At 38.3% G+C, this 12,494-nt stretch overlaps 1 protein-coding gene across 2 annotated transcripts in view; it reads left to right on the top strand.

The window, feature by feature from the left end:
- The window catches only part of ptch1 (patched 1), a 71,718-nt gene that overhangs the window by 9,167 nt on the left and 50,057 nt on the right, over nucleotides 1-12,494 (top strand). The gene's annotated exons all lie outside the window — the stretch shown is intronic.

Genomic DNA, 12,494 nt, shown 5'->3' with positions numbered 1-12,494 from the left:
GGGCCACTGAGTGAGTGACTGAGCCAGTGACCGGTGCGGCCGAGTGGCGGGCGGGCGGGCGGGCCTAGCCGGGCCGGCCACTGAGTGAGTGACTGAGCCAGCCAGTGAGTGAGTGAGCGAGTGTGTGTGTGTGGTCCTGTTTTGGACCGCTTTCAACTTTCAAAAAAAACATTTGTCTCGGGGGAAAAAAAAGTGAAGTCGTACAGACTGGAACGCATGTTTGCAAAGTAGATTAATGTAAACTAGCGGGAGGTGACGTATGTTTAATTGCAGTTAGTATTACATTTTATATATTTTTTTAAAGGATTTTCTATGTGGTGCTTTTTTTTTCCGTGGGGGAGGGAGCTAGGTTCGGCTAAAGATTCTGAGCTTTGATCTATCTTTATAGTGATTAAACACTGAAACAAAAATGGTGAATTGTTAATCGATGCGTGAGGAGTTTACGAAATGAATTAAAGTTATTCATCTTTTTAATACTGCAAATGAACAGTTTTCATTGTTTAGCAGGGTAAACGAAAACATCGTTTATTAAAATGCTGTCAAATGTTTGACTGGGCGTGCTTACTAATTAAAGGGTGAGAAGTGTGTGCATATGTTGGGAAAAGATTTTATTTAATATCTATATAAATATATTGAAGTAATTTTATTTGTTGAGGTTTTTATATATTTACTATTATTTACAAAACTACCACCTTTCTCATTAAATCATATACCAATTAATATAAAAGTTATAGTGTATATTCTAATATCCATTCATGTATTTCTGACATTCTTAAAGTTTTTTTCTGCTGTCTATGGCAGTGTGTTTTTATGGTTTTTGCTTTCTCATTTGCTTCACATATTGTCTTTGTCCTTCGTCTTCCCCCCCCCCCCCCCCCCTCCCCCCTCCCCTCCCCCCTCCCCTCTCCAAATGGCTGACAGCAGCAGGAATCTTGTAGCTGTGTGTGTTCTCAGTGGAGTGGTAACTCTTTGGTCACGAACATGGGCACTGCACAAATTATACTAAAAGAGCAGCAGTTGCATATTTCTGTGGTTAAATGTATAAACAGAAGGCAATACGGGGCAAAGAGCTGAACAGAGGGGAGTTATGCAGGTGATGGAAGGGTGTGGGTGGTTGGGTTCTGTAAAGAGACCAAGTTAGAATATGAACGGATTGGGAAATGTATCAGCAATGACAGTTTACATGTTTCGGTCTATCAAATTTTGATCAAAGAGCTTTGAAACATTTCACAGTAAAGCTAATGTATCCCACAATGTAAAGTGTTTCTTTAATGGCCCGCACATCATCAGGTACTGATGAAATATAGAAAAAAAATCCTCTTGATGAGATTGTGTCCTGATTTCATTGAAAATAAAACTCAGTTGATATGAGAATGCAAAATAATTTTATAGCAATTTAGTTCAGAGATTCAGCATGGAAACGGGCCCTTCAGCCTACCGATTCAACGTGGACCATCGATCACCCATTCACGCTAGTTCTATGTTATCCCACTTTCTCAGACACTCCCTACACACATTAGGGGCAATTTTACAGACCAATTAACCTACAATCTTTGGGATGTGGGAGAAAATCAGAGGACCTGGAGGAAACTCACGTAGTCACAGGGAGAACGTGCAAACTCCACACAGACTGCTCTCAAGGTCAGCATCGAACCCAGATCTCTGGCTGCGAGGCAGCAGTTCTCTCAGCTGTGCCACTGTGCTACCCAAATTTCTATAGTTGTTTACTAGATTCTAATATTTGGTGGAAATTGTGCACGTACCTTTATATACATATTGGGAAACGTGCAATAGTTCCCCTTGTTGAAGACGCCTGAATGAAAACCTTTACTACATTTAATATTCTCGCCAAATGCAATAGGCTGTAGGAATATTTCAGAGTAATACAGAAGTGTTAAATATATAGGAAAGAACTTTTGTTTGTTCTGCCAACAAAAAAAACTGCAGTTGCTCTTGCAGCATTTCCCAATCTGCAATATTAAACATCAAGAAGGGTAATGGATGTATAATAATACCACCTACAGGTTCCTCTCTAAGTTGTGCACCGTAATGAGCTGGAAATGTTTGGCTGTTTGTGCATCATTGCTGGGTCTAAACCCTAGAACTTCTTACCAAATGGCACTGTGGGGTGCATTCACCAGAAGGACAGCAGCATTTCAAGAACAGGTGGCTCTTCAACACATTCTCAAAGGCAATTAATGATGAGTAATAAAAGAAGAATAAATGTAGATGAAGTTACGTGTTTAATAATATGCTCTAGGAGAGGGATCTCACTAAATCAATCAAACTCGTGTGCTTTTTCATACTAAGATGCATTGTACCCTTAATCCTGAATTGTATAAGCTGGTTTATTTTCTTCCACAAGTAGATGTAATTACTTGATAATTTAAATTGATTAAAACAAATATATGACAAACCTCGATCCTTGCACCAAATGGTTTGGTTGTTTTCTGTATTGGTTGACGTGCTACTCGTGCACAAGACTATTATGCTACTGTTCACTAATCATAAAATTTCCACTATAATAGTATTATTTGATCACCGTTGTAAAATGCCCATTTTTGACAAAGTTTGCTGGTGACATGTAAATTACGCCACCTCTGGGAACAGGTTATGAACAAATGAGAAAAGTGACATTGTACCACACATCAGCCCCATGTGGTTTAGTCCATAATTACATACTTTAAAAAAAAAGTATTTTCCACGCCACTCTATCCAAGAGTTTTGCATGCATGCATGGTCTCCAAAATCTTCAAAAGCATTCTCGCCTCTCATGTCATTTCTATCATGTTGTTTCTATCTCGGTGTAAACAAACCATTTGACAAGTGGGGTCACCCAGTTGCAAGAACCTCCCTTTCAAAACATTATGGTGCCTTGTTATAAATTTAATGGTTAAGTTGTCTCAGGAAATTCACTACTTTTAATTTCAAATAGTTTCTTATTGATTATTCCAGTAGTTCCAAGATCCCTCTATCAATAACATTTGTGTCACTGAGAAATGAATCTAGCGATCAGCATCCCTTTCCATTTCTAGCGATTAGCATACCTTTCCATTTTTCCCATATAGTGTACATGACTATGGTTCATTGTGCATAATAAACCTTCTAATTTGTGGCACCAGCATCATCAAAACTGAATACAATTAATTGAGTGTCTAGCTTCATATAATTAATCCTCAGCATGCAATAAAAAAGACCACTCTCTAGTCATATGGACAGCACTGACATGACAGTATGTAAACTTTATATACTAGAATGCAGAATAAATTACTTTCTGAACTGGGTTTTAAACATTCATCTATGAACCCAATGTTCAAGGTACAGGCATCCACCCTTGGAATGTCTTGGCTCAATTCACAACAGCAAATTTTAGAGAATTCTGTTCTCTGAGACAAGTATGTACTGGGTCTGGAGAACGATATAAATTTGAGCAAAGTATTTTTGCGTAATCTTAATGTAGCTGATCATGTCAATATATATATATATGAATTTGTGAACTGCAATTCTATTTCAAATTGCAGGCATATGCTGGAAATGTTTTCATAAGGTGCTGTTTTTGCATACCCGGTAGACTTTGAGAAGTGTTGAGGCCAGGGCAGAGTGGAATTCATCTGCACTTCAGACTTGTTTCAGGCTTTTAATTTCAAATTGGCACTGCATTCACAGCACCAATTAAACTCTTAAAATCTATTGAACATTAAAAATGAGCTGCTTATGCTGGTAATCTGAAATAAAAGCAGAAATTGCTGAAAACAATGGCAGGCGTGGCAGGATTTCCATGAAAACAGATAAAATCCAATGCGCCATTGACCATCACATCTACTGTTATCTATGTCATGTACTTCTCTCACATTTTGATAATGTGGACCACATTCATTACAATCTTCTCAAATGATACATCATTACTAAGTGGAAGTGATTCCCTTTTGGTTGAGAGAAATGTTCCGTATCTCGGCTGCTGATTGTACTACAAATTCTTTTCCATCGACTTCAGTAGCAAGAGATTAGACTTACTACTCTTAAATTTTATGATGTCATTATCTATTTCTCACTGCTAAATCCCAGACATCATATTTTTTCCTAAACTGTTTTCCTAGGGAGGGCACCAAAAGTTGTAGACATTACTGAAATGTGTCATAAATTAAATTACATCTGATATATGAAGGGTAGAATATATTGCTTTGCATTGTAATCAAACTCAATGAGATGGGTTATCATAGTAATTTTTAGCATTGAACTAAAAAAAGCTTCAGCTTTTTGAAGTCAATTTTCTAACACAGTACAAAGCTGTTTCCAAAACACCTATTCCTCTGAGTTTTCTAATTACTTAAATCCCATATAGCATCCTTGAAAGCTTTATTTTCTGAAAGATTATACAGAAACTCTTGCAGGAGGAGTATACTAGTGCTTTTCCTCTTGATTCCCCAGTGGTGTTGATGTTAATGGATTTTGAATTGTTGACAGTTTTTCAATTTTAAAGTTGCATTCATTGATGCTTTCAGTCCTTCAGATCTGTTCTTGGATTAAAAGAAGCTCCTTTAGCCTAGGGAATTATTGGTTGAAATAATGAATGAATGAATGAAAATTTTATTGTCATTCAGATATACACCTAGACACAGTGCACCTTGAACGAAATTTCGTTGCATTTGACTCTCCAATCAGGTAAATAGTAAAAGTAAAAGTGCTAGGTGCGTCCATAAAAATGCCTCATGTGCATGGTTCTGTAAAATAAATATATATAAAAAGTTTTTTTTTTTAAAAAGTCGATATTTTAAAGGTTCTAGCCTCGGTTTTTTTGATTGTTCAGTAATCTTATGGCCTGGGGGATGAAGCTGTTGCAGAACCTGGTTGTCCCGCTCTTCATGCTGCGGTACCTCCTCCCAGAGTTAAGCAGTATAAACAGTCCGAATTGTGGGTGTGTGGGGGCTCTGGTAATGCCCTTAGCTCTAATCAGACAGCGCTTGTACCCCATGTCCATGATTGAAGGAAGAGAAGTCCCAATGATTTTTTCCGCTGTCCTCACCACTCTCTGAAGGCACTTCCAGTCCGCAGCTGTACAGCTGCCACACCACGTAGAGATGCAGCTGGTCATGACCGACTCAATTGTGCTTCTGTAGAAGGTGGCGAGGATGGGTGGGTGGAGGTGTAAACTTCTCAACCTGCGGAGGAAGTACAACCGCTGCTGTGCCCGTTTTGCCAGAGATGTAATGTTTGTGGACCAGTTTAAGGTGTCCGTTTTAATGATCAACAGTTCAGTAAACTAATAAACAGGCAGTTCCAAAAACTGAATCTTAGGCTTATGAAGTGCTAGCCTTTCATTGACAAATATTGTTTATTCTCATTTTTAATATATACCATATATATATCTGGTTTAGATGCTTTAATTTATTGCTGCTTTTTCATCAATTCAGATAACATGACTTCTATAATGAATTAAAACAATATTTTTTTGCCTTTGGACTTTTTAAAAATAGTTTTAGCTGCCTTACCTGGTCATTCTAATCAAGAAGCTGTAACGTATACTCATCATTAGTTTTGAGTTCAAAGTTGAAAAATTTTTTTTTTTTTAAATATGCTCATAAATGGGGGCTTTTCCTGCAAGATTATAGACCAAAGGTGCAGGAGTAGGCCTTTGAGCCAGCACTGCCATTCAATGTGATCATGGCTGATCATCCACAATCAGTACCCCGTTCCTGCCTTCTCCCCATATCCCTTGACTCTGCTATCTTTAAGAGCTCTATCTAACTCTCTCTTGAAAGCATCCAGAGAACCAGCCTCCCCCACCCTCTGAGGCAGAGAATTCCACAGACTCACAACTGTGCACTGTGTGGAAAGAGTATTTCCTCATCTCCGTTCTATATGGCTTACCCCTTATTCTTAAACTCATCCTTCCAAATTCCAGTCCAGCAGCTCCATTATATCAGCATATGACAGTCCCGCCATCCCGGGAATTAACCATGTGAACCTACGCTGCACTCCCACAATAGCAAGAATGCCATCCCTCAAATTTGGAGACCAAAACTGCACACAATACTCCAGGTGTAGTCTCACTAGGGCCCTGTACAACCGCAGAAGGACCTCTTTGCTCCTACATTCAACTCCTCGTGATATGAAGGCCAACATGCCATTCGCTTTCTTCACTGCCTGCTGTACCTGCATGCTTACTTTCAGTGACTGATGAACAAGGACCCCCCAGATCCCGTTGTACTTCCCCTCTTCGCCTTTTGTTAAAAATTGGAGAATTCACTCATCAAAAACTGCTTTTATTGTTAGCAGTAAACAAGACATTTAAACGTATTTGTGTTGCATTAATATCTGTTGCTTTTTGTTGTTAACTTTCATTCACTGAACATGAATATTGCTGGAAATACTGGCATTTATTGTACATTCCTTATTGAGAAGGCAGTGATGAGTCAAGTCACATGGGTGATCTGGAGCCATCTAACGGCCAGAGTGGATGCAGTGGAAGATTTCTGTCCCTGAAGGACACTTGCAAACCATGTGGGGCTTTTACAACAATCTAGTAGTTTCATTATCAATATCACAGAAACAAGTTTAAAATTGCAGATTTATTAAATTACTCAAATTTAGATTCCCCAACTACTCTGGATCAACGTTCCTGAAATGTGGGGGCTAGTCCACTTACTTTCCTATTACACTATCGTGCTCCATGTTCTGCGTTCTTTTAAAACTGGTTAATGAAGCAGAGTTTAAATTTAAAAGAGATGCCATATGTGTGAGGAATCGTAAGAAAATTCCGTGACCTTCTGTTACCGTCCAATATCTCACTTTTCATTATATGCACTTGAATTATTGTCTGACAAATACAAAGCCATCTTCGGGATAGCATTGAACAGCCCAGGGCAATGCATGTAGATTAATTTTACAGGACATATGTGTCCAAGCATGTTTTTAAATGAAATGTTTTTGTATGCTGGAACAGTGTTTAAACTGTACATATCTGTTCTTGAAGACTAAAATAAGACAGCTTCCAGATGTATGAACTAAGTGATCCATTTGTTTAGGTTTTGCTCCACAGCTGATGCCTAGATTAGTGCTGGCTGGACAAAACTATGGGAGATTTGTCTGGTTTCCACGATGCCATGTTTATATTTCATTTGGATTCCTCCTTCAAAGCTGACCTCCCTGTGACCTGCTGATAGACTATGTCCACCAGTATACTCACTCCATCTTGGCCACAGCTGATCTCTGATTGAAAAACTGAGATTGTGCCTTTTTTTCCCCATTCTGTTTTCATTGTCCTGCTTTGGGATTAACTTTGTTCAGATAAATTTGGACCTTGTGCTGAGATGTTGAAAGGAACTGGTCAATGACATCTTGTTACATTATTGAGAATGTGTTTTGACAACAATTTGGCCTGCTTTATATGTGTAGATTAAGATGTTTCCTTGTTATGTGTTTATGATTAAATTAGATTAAAAAGCAGTTTAATGCCATTGTTGATGGAATAGAGGGCAAAGTGGTTGATGCTATCGAGCTTGGTGATTTAAAAATCCAAATAAATGTCTTCCAAAAAGCAAAATAAAATAAATGGCTAGTGTACAATTTTTTTAATAGTATTGCTAAAAGACTTTTGGCTGAAGACTCGGGATTCCTGCCCAAAAATGCCATATGTATTACACAATCAAGCACTGAAATGTAAACAGAATACTGTGCCATAGAAGCAGGGTGGTCTAAACTTGCATCCCACTACCCCCCACAGCCCCCTCCCCCCCCCCCCCCCCCCCCCCCCCCCCCCTACCATTAAAAAAATATATATCTGCTGTGAAATGACCACAGTAGTTGTAGTGTTATTTCTGTTTTGGCTGCTGAGCCAGATTTTGGAATAGAACTAACAGTGAACATTTTAATTATTATAAGGCTCTGGACTGCCAAAGGAGTGTAACTGAATTTAAAATTGGGTAGAATCTGGGTCAAATGTATTTGTCTCACTGTTTAAAAAGATTATTTGTGAGAAATGTCCAAATTCCAGTTCCATAATTAATTTCTGCTCTAAATTTTCTGTAAAGTGAATTAACCAGTCTTTTGTATATAAAAAAGAAAAGAAAAATAAAGATCTTTAAGTTACATCTATTTATTATCATTATAAGCTATTTACTTCATCAACATATACTGCAGATGATTTATATTTAAGGGCCTCACAATGTGTATCATATTCTCTTTAAGGTACAAGTCTTTCTATTCATAAGATGGTTGTACAAAGTATCTGACAAGTCCAAAATTATTTTATTGTTGAGTAGTATTTAATTTATTCTCTCTGTTATATTGGAAGTGTTGATTTCTCTCAAGTTTTTCTTACTACCTCAATTGTCTCATTACCCTGACGTAAGAGAAACAAATGCTCTTCATTTTGGAGATCTTGGGAAGAAATGGGTGGTTCTAGTGGTTTTCTTTTTTTAAAAGGCAACTGTTTCACATGCCTTACAAAATATATCTCTTCGTTTGTTTCCCACACCAATTGATTTATCATTTTGCTTGCAAGCAGACTTAGAATGTTAGGGCAGGAGCACACTCACTTTTTTCTCGTAACTTTTATGTTGCTGGCCGAAACCAGTTGACTTGAATAAATTTTTTTGCAGTCTGAATGAAGCCAGCAACGTGGAAAAATCTTACCATTCAGGGTTGTCTGAATGTACATTTCAGCCACACAGTAAGCTGTATTTGTAAGCAGTGGACTGCTAAATACAACCATTTTTCGCAGTGGAGAGTTAGACAGGTGATTAGCATAATTAGCACAGACCATGCTATACATATGGAAATGTTAAGTGTGTAAATGCCAGCTGCGGTGTAAAATTTATGTCAGAGGGTCGACAGGGCTGTGTGAAAGTATTGTGTTACAGCTGCAGGTCAAAGCCTCCATTGCTTACCCCCTTTCTTTTGATAGTGAATGCACTAAACAGAATAGAGGAGAAAAAGAACTAGAGAGAAGAGAAAAAAAGTATAACAGATAACACTTAGAAACTTTTGGAGCAATCATGTTTTTCAATTTTCTTCAGTAGATTTTCATCTTCCATGCCTTCCTTCATTTGTCCACTGATGACCATTTTTCATCAGAATTTCACAACAGCCTTCTACCTATTTCAATTTCTAAAAGGCCTCAAGTTTATTTTTGAAAGGAGCAACTGTTTCAACCTGGAATGAAATGTAACAGCAACTGCTTGTAAACATTTGAAACTTTTTTTTTCCTTTAAAATGTTTCTTCAAGCAATTTTTTTATTAATTTGATGGGGGAAATTGAATGTAAGTTTCATGAAAGCAAATATTAATAATCCATAGTTGCATATTTGAGTAAAATTCATCATCAGTTATAAATTATTTGTGCAGATTTTGGTTTTGTATCTATTTTATGACAGACTTGTGGTGCTGGTGGTAGAGAATAGTTAGCATCACACTGATCCCGCAATGAAACTTCCTCATAGCTGCGGGGGGTTCTTATGAGTCAGTCCCTAATCCAACTAATCCTAGTCGCAACAAAATCATGAAAGTGGCCCCCAGTGATGTGTGTTTCCCTGCACAGATGCAGAAGGAAAAGTGTTGGTTATAAATCACTCCAAAATGATCCATACAGACCGGGGAGCTTGTGTGAAGCTGGAGGCAACCATTGTGTTTGCCCATGTGGCCTACAGTGGAAAACCAATGAAAAGAGACTTTGTTGCTGAGAGGTGAGGCCTGTTCAGAACTGATTGGTGATGTCAGCTTCAAAAGAGGCATGGGGTCAATGTGACGCAGCAGAAGTGAGTGGATTGACATGAAGTTGCAGCCTTAAACCAGCGGCTGTTTGTTGAGACACTCGGCAACATTCGGTATATCTAAAACACTTATTATATCTAAAAATTGAATTTGGGTGTTTAATGTTGACAACAAAAACATTTTTTAAAGGATGCAAAAGATTTTTCATACCAAACATTTGCAATTGTAAAAGCATAAATTATAGTCCAGCCAAATTCAAAAAATGTAATGCTACAAAACCGTCATCTTCAGTTCTACTTGCCGCAGTGAGTGAATGCACTGAATGGTGGGGTGCACAGTTGCACAGACCAAGCTTTCACATCTGATCTAGCAGTTGGTCGCCAAAGCCAGTAGTTAAGGTGAAAAATAAAATCAAACCAAATTTCTTGCTCATGATCAGAAATGCCTGCTGAAAAGTGTGTGTGTCTGAACTTTGACTGAGGGTAGAGTAATTTGGCTAAGTGTCAGATTTGAACTAGGCTATGCATGTATCCAAGGATCCCAGCATCCATAGTATAGTGTACAACCTGATTTGTTTCCGTCTAGGGATAAAACGGAAACTGTCTTCCTCTTTTAATGATGATATTGAGGTGCAAAATCTTAATACTGTTCTTCACTGGAGTACTGTTGTTTCACACATGGTTGTACGTTAATGTTGTACAAATGGTAAAGATTAATTGTTTTCAGTTTCACAATGCGCTACCTGAAGGAATATGGATCTCAAAACCAGATTGTGGTGGAAGTGAGATGCAGATGCATGAGTGAGATGGAACATCATCCAAAAACTGATTCATACTTATTGATAATTGAAATAGAATGTAGTAGGGAAAGGATTTTGTTTGCAACAAATATTAATATAAGAATAGCCTGACAAGCAGGGGATGGTTCCATATTCATTAAGAAAGATCTTTAGACTCTCCAGTGAGTGAGTAAGTAAGTTTATTGGCCAAGTATTCACATACAAGGAATTTGCCTTGGTGCTCCGCCCATAAGTAACAACATGACATACAGTGACAGTTACGAATGACTCGGAAAACACTAAACATTAATAATGATAAAACACCATTGATCAAGCATGTGAACCAACAAAATACCAGATCAAAGGGAGGCTACAGATTTTTGGCTGTTGAGTAGAGCAACTGCTCGTGGATAAAAACTGTTTTTATGTCTGGCTGTGGCAGCTTTGACAGTCCGGAGTCGCTTTCCAGAGGGAAGAGATGATCTTGCCCGCTCGCTTCCTGGCCCTTGCAGTGTACAGTTCATCAATGGAGGGAAGGTTGCAGCCAATCTTCTCTGCTGATTGGACGATTCGCTGCAGCCTCCAGGTGTCGTGATTGGTGGCTGAGGAAACCAGACCATGATGGCGAAGGTGAGAACAGACTCTACGATGGCCGTGTAGAATTGGACCATCATTGCCTGTGGCAGATTGTGCTTCCTCAGCTGCCGCAGGAAGTACATCCTCTGTTGTGCCTTTTTGAACAGATTGGACACAGTGATGAATTCAGTGTCCAGTTCTATTTGAAATCATTAAAGCATTATTAACACAATTGTCCAGGCTTGGTCCTAGCCCAGAATCCTAATCAGAAATGTACTTGTACTACTAATATTTGATCTCAGACCTAATAACATTTTATTTTCTTGAGCCTGGCCAGACCTGCTAGCACCCCCTTTTACAGTCCATCCTCCAATAGTCAATGAACAGCATCACAATCTGAATAAACACCAACTGATCCTCAATCTTACTTTAAACATGGGCAGGGGTAGGAGATGGAATCATCAGTGCAAGTTTTGTTAAGCTTGTAGAGCAGGCCCAAGGATTTTGGACTGCATTAATAATCCTGATATCTGATTGATTTTTGAAGCTTGTTGTTTGTGTTGACCAAAAGTGGGAAAGAAGGAGATTCTCACTGAAAGTCACATTTTCCCCATGTTATTTTTGGAATACTGATTGGTATTTTAACAGTGTGTAACAAAGAGGGTAAAGTGGATATTTTGATTGCCAGTAAGACTGGCTCAGTAGAGCTTCACGTTCAGATTTTTATTGTATCTTATATTGGTACTGTGTCATGTATAGTTTTGTACCATGTAGCTTAGGTGAGAAACCGCTTTTGGACGTCTTCGAACAAGAGTCTTTAAAAATCGTGACATCTGAACAGACACCAAAATGTTAGTGTACAAAGCAGTGGTGATTCCAACGCTCCTGTATGCATCAGAAACCTGGACAACATACCGACGCCATATGAAAACACTTAAAGTTCCATCAACGATGTCTTCGAAGCAGCTTAAATATCAGTTGGGAAGACAGAAGAACCAACGTCAAGCTTGCCGAATGAAGCAAAAACATCTAGCATCGAAGCCTCCGTCATCAAGATGGGTCGGTCATGTTGTTTGGATGGAAGATGTGCGTCTACCAAATCAAACCTACTCCCATCTTAAAGAAGCATCTGTAAATGGGAAATGTAGAGCATTTACATTTCTGGTTTGGGTTCAGTTCAAGGAGCATCATAAACATGACAGACCATTGATGCTGTATTTCAACCCTAAAACACCATAATCTGCACACTATTACCTCATATTTTAACAATTTGCTGCCATCCTTTTATTGTTTTAGTCAATGTAAAATTTGATGTCATATGATAGATAAAATAATCCAGATTAAAACATCTAAAATTATGAATTTAACACTCTTGATGGATTTAAAATTACTTTTACTTGAAAGTCTGAAGAAGGGTCTCGACCCGAAA

The sequence above is a fragment of the Amblyraja radiata genome, chromosome 3, assembly GCF_010909765.2.
Source record: "Amblyraja radiata isolate CabotCenter1 chromosome 3, sAmbRad1.1.pri, whole genome shotgun sequence".
Lineage (NCBI taxonomy): Eukaryota > Metazoa > Chordata > Chondrichthyes > Rajiformes > Rajidae > Amblyraja > Amblyraja radiata.
The sequence above is the reverse complement of the archived record's forward strand: the minus strand, read 5'-3'. Positions and strand labels throughout refer to the sequence as shown.